Source organism: Dioscorea cayenensis, chromosome 17, assembly GCF_009730915.1.
Source record: "Dioscorea cayenensis subsp. rotundata cultivar TDr96_F1 chromosome 17, TDr96_F1_v2_PseudoChromosome.rev07_lg8_w22 25.fasta, whole genome shotgun sequence".
Classification (NCBI taxonomy): domain Eukaryota; kingdom Viridiplantae; phylum Streptophyta; class Magnoliopsida; order Dioscoreales; family Dioscoreaceae; genus Dioscorea; species Dioscorea cayenensis.
This window is the reverse complement of record NC_052487.1, coordinates 4,812,349-4,817,199: the sequence shown is the minus strand read 5'-3', so window position 1 is coordinate 4,817,199 and position 4,851 is coordinate 4,812,349.

Sequence of the window (4,851 nt, the reverse complement as noted above, 5' to 3'; positions counted from 1 at the left end):
AAGAGAGCGTGATTTTAGACGAGATCCATCCCTAGGGCTTGTTTGTAGGAGGTTGAAGACAAGGGAAACCACCCCTTGAGTGGCGTCTTTGGGAGCTCCTTGCCAAGCGGTTCAAGGTGTCATACGGCCTCCAACCTTTGAGGGAGTTCTTTCATGCTTTGTTTAGCTATTTCATGAACATTGTTGTGTATTTTGTGAGTATGAGCAACTAAACACCCAAGGTCACCGGATGTAGGTGACCCTTGTGGGTGAACTTGTGTTGTTTGGATGCTTTGACTCATCTATTGCATTTTTGTTTGTTTGTAATCCTTGTTTGGTGTATTTTATTGTATTGGTATGCATGAGAACTCTGTATATCAATTTTTAGGTTATACTAGGCTGCATGACCATTGTCCTAGTATTAGACTCACCAAGCTTGGGAAGGATACGTGTATGAATATGCCTTGACCATCGGGTATTTGTATCCCTCCAATTTTAGGGTTATTCCTAGTTTGTGTTTCAACCCTAACATGAGAAAGCCATTACCCTCATTGCAATCATAGGAGGATTTGGGCGGAAGAGATTCCGTATCCAATACTTGTACCGGATTAGGGGTCAATTACCGTGATCATCAGGTTGACAACCCGTGCACTTGCTGGATCAAACAACCAGTATCCCATTTCCCTTAGTTTCTCGACTGCTTTTATTTCCTTATTCTTGTTTCCTTTTGTCTTGTTACTTAGTTTGCTCATACACATCACAATCTTTGTTTAGGCTAGCTTTTGAGATTCGGACTAGTACTAGTACTCTCAATCTTCCTTGTGGATCGATATGCCGCTTTTGAGCACTTTATTTCATAATCGGCACATACACTTATATTCCATGCATGTTTGTAGGGGAGGCCACTTTGATATTGGCGGATACTAATGAGTGTACAATATTCATGTATTTCATATCATTTTATACACTCATTTGACTAATATTAGAACCATATTGAGGAAATAGATGCTAAATCAAGAGTGTTTCACATTCACATGCTTCGGGTAGCACCAAAGACAAGAGAGAACCAAAATAGGCATTACAGACCTTAAACAAAGAAGTTGGAGCTCTCTTGGCATCATTTGAACAAGTACAAGGCTAACTTTGTGGGTTACGGGCAGCTTATGGTCCACCTTACGCTCGTAAGCACTTTCCAAAGAACCTTGCAAGCATGCTTATACCCGTAAGAGAGTTAGAGCCAAACCATAGGACATTACAGGCAAGGCTTACGCTGATAAGGACCATCCAGAGGAGTTTATGATCACAACTTATGCCCGTATGGGCGGTCACAAACAGAAGAATAGTAAAGCTTATGGTCCATCTTTTACTCTAGTAAGTTGGATCGTAACATAGACAAGAGACCATATAGACGGGACATATAGCTGTAAGTGATCCCATAAGGCTCTCGATCATCTTTTCCAGTTCTCTTACGGCCACATCCTTACACCCATAAGTAGACAAGTATAAATAGATCTGATAAGCATTTTTAGGGCATTCTTTTGATTTCTTTGGGGTTGGTCTAGGAGGAGAAGTTAGGGAAGAAAGGAGATGAATCTCCTAAGCTCAAGGGGTGATTCAAAGGGAGATTTGGATCCACATCCAAGAGGATAGGAGATCGTAGCTATCAAGCTCACTTTGGCACTGTGCGTGGAAGCTTTCCTAGGGTTTCTCCAGTGATTCACCTACAACACGATTAAGAAGGAGGTTTTCATGTTTTCAATGTTTCCTTTCATGTCTCATATCTTGAATGCTTGCCCTCCATTAATGGAAGACTAATTTGTTAGATTTTTTGTCATAGTTGAACTCTAGGGTTTACTCTTTGACATTGGTTGTTAGATCTTTATTATTTAATTATTTAGCTCATTGGAATCCATTCTATTTGAATCTAATTGAGTATTTAAATACTTGATTGTTAACGTTGTGAAAGCCCTAGCTATCATACTTGATGTGTTTTGTGATGAATAGAAATACCCACCTAGCATAAACATGTTGTGATTAGAGAAAGTTGTTAGTAAGCCTGGGTATAGGGTATGACACATCCCTTGCGTGTGTCCATAAGTCCACCGGTCGCTCAAGTAATACAATACCCAATGAGTCTGGTAGTCAAATCCATAGGGAACAAGAGTACTAGTAATAATTGTAACCTCGCTATCTAGCCTAATCAATAGAATGAGTGTGTGAATGATCAATTTTACTAACAAGTAAATGAGGGAAAAGAAGCAGGCAAATAGAGAAATAGCGAGGAATCAGTCAAGATAGATGAGGTACCTGGACAATGCTCCCCCTAGTATTCTAAGATCAACTTGAAGATTAAAATTACACTTCCCTAATTGAGATTAATTGAGTTGTGGAAATCCAAAAGCACCTGGTCCCAAATCTAAGGTTAACCGGTGACTAATTACCTATGAGGTCCAGGCGGAGAATTCTCTCAATGCCTCACACCACATATGACTGCTTGGAGTTCTAAGGATTCCAAATGATAAATTCTATTCCTAGAAGTAGATCAAACCCTTTGGTCGAGTCGAAATATCCCTACTCCCATACGAGGTCCCGACGGAGAGATGTCTCGATGCCTCACACCATATATGATTGCTAAGAGCCCTTGGAATGTGGAGGTAAGATAAATCAAACCGGAGGGGAAAGGGGATGCTCCACTACCCTCGACTCACCCTCTCAACAATCTTCAATCTTTGTAAATCTAATCCTAGAGGCGATGGTCACTCATCACTAAGATGATTAGGTTTAGCTCTCAACCCACGTGTCATTTAAAGGGCAAGCAATTAACAAGCACACAAGATTGAAACTCAACTTTAAATCTTAATTAAAAGAAAACTCAAATAAACTTGATAAAAGATTGAATCCTAGGGTTTACATGTCCAAGTACCCACTAGGGTGTAGCTCTCCATGGAACAATACAAAATGCAATCAATCAATGAATAAAAATATATAAAAGCCATAAAGAAAACCCACTGAGTAATGTTATATTATTATTATTGTCCTTATTACCTGGATATTGAGTATTAATTTTGATATTCTCCTATGAGATTCTCCTATGACTTTATTACTTTAATATGTTGTGCATTGTCTCTTACTGAGTAACATCGTCACTTACCTACTCCCCTTTTTTCCCAGGTTACCATAGCACAATGGTGGTGCATTAGGAGCTGTGCAGAACCATGTACATCTATGGTAATGGTTTGTTTGGGCCTTATTATTTTCTTGAGCATATTTAGTGGATCCACATAGTTGTTATAAAGGTTTACTTGTTATTTGTTATCTATTCTTTCTTATTCGTGTATTTTGATTGCTGAGTAAGCTATTGTTGTATATTTTCTTGTATACCTATTTCTTTCCTTGTATTTGTTTGATTGAACCTTTCTTGAATCATCGGTGTGATATCTTATTCTCTTGGAAAAAGCGAACAAGTATCAACATGTCCTCTCCTTGGCGCCTTGCGGTAGCTCTAGGTTAGGGTGTTGCATGTACCTTTCCTCGGGATCTCAAGGTAGTTGTCACGTACTTAGCCCATGAGTCAGGTCGTGAGAAGAAATATCAACTCCAAAGTACCCTATCTATAGGTGAACTCATAATCTTGTTCAATTGTGGCTTGCCTATACTAGGTGGGTCTCTCAACTCATCATACAAGCACATCAAGCATGAATTCATGGCTCTCTCTATAATATAATCCAGGACAATAGAGTTATGCAACTGAATTCAACAATAAAAGATTGCAATTAACCAAGCACTATAAGAATATTCAAGATCCACAGCCAAAGTCAATCAAATTATAAACCCTAGAGTTCATCTATGCCCAAAGACCTATAAATTAGTTCTCCATCAAAGGAGAAAAATCATATAATCCACATGACATAATGGATATGATTGAAAGCATATAAACCCCCTTCTCTTCTTTCCCCTTGAGATGTTGTTGAGCTCCACTCCTATCTTCCACGAACGCCACTAAGAGTGCTCCTCAATGGCTCTAATGGTGTGCTAGATCATGGGTAAGTCTCCTCTCTTCGATGGATTACCCTAGAAAACATGGAGAAATTTTCCTTATTTCTTCCTTTACTTGGCTATCAAAAGATTGTCCAAGAACCCTCAATAGAATCTTTTATACCTAACCACTTATGGGCTCCTTATGGCCATAAGAACAAGGTCGTAAGGAGCTAGAGATGTAGGTCGCGTGCCTTACGGGCATCTTACGGCCATAAGCTTTGCCTGTAAGGTCTTCTATCTTGGTGTTACAGTCCAACTTACGATCGTAAGTGCTGGACCGTAAACTTCTCGGAATGGCGCTTGCGATCCCCCTTACAGGTGTGTGTTGCTCCCTGTAAGCTCCTCTGAATAATACTTATGCTCCAGCTTACAGGTGTAAATCCTACCTATAAGTCCCTTTATCTAGTTATTATGCTCTTTTTTACTAGCACAAGCATGCTTGCAAGGTTCTCTAGATGCGGCTTACGGTCGTAAGTCCGACCGTAAGGTGGCCATAAGGTGTGTTGTCTAATATGTTCTTCAGGTGTTGATGTTGAGAGAACTCTATGTTCTTCATTTTTTTCTCCAAATTGCGTCTTTTAGCTCTCTCTCTCTTTCTCCTCATTAAACATTGCTTGTCAGCTGAAAACACAATTTACACCATGTTTAATATCATCTTCTGAATAAACATCCTATTACATGCAAAATAAGTGTATGAAACAATATAAAATGATGTACAATTGTATATTTATCAATTGGAAAGATCAAGATACTTGGGATCTTGCTCATGTTATTGTTAACAACATAAGGAAATGATTATGTTTTTAATTCCACAATGACTTTGGCATGCAAGGC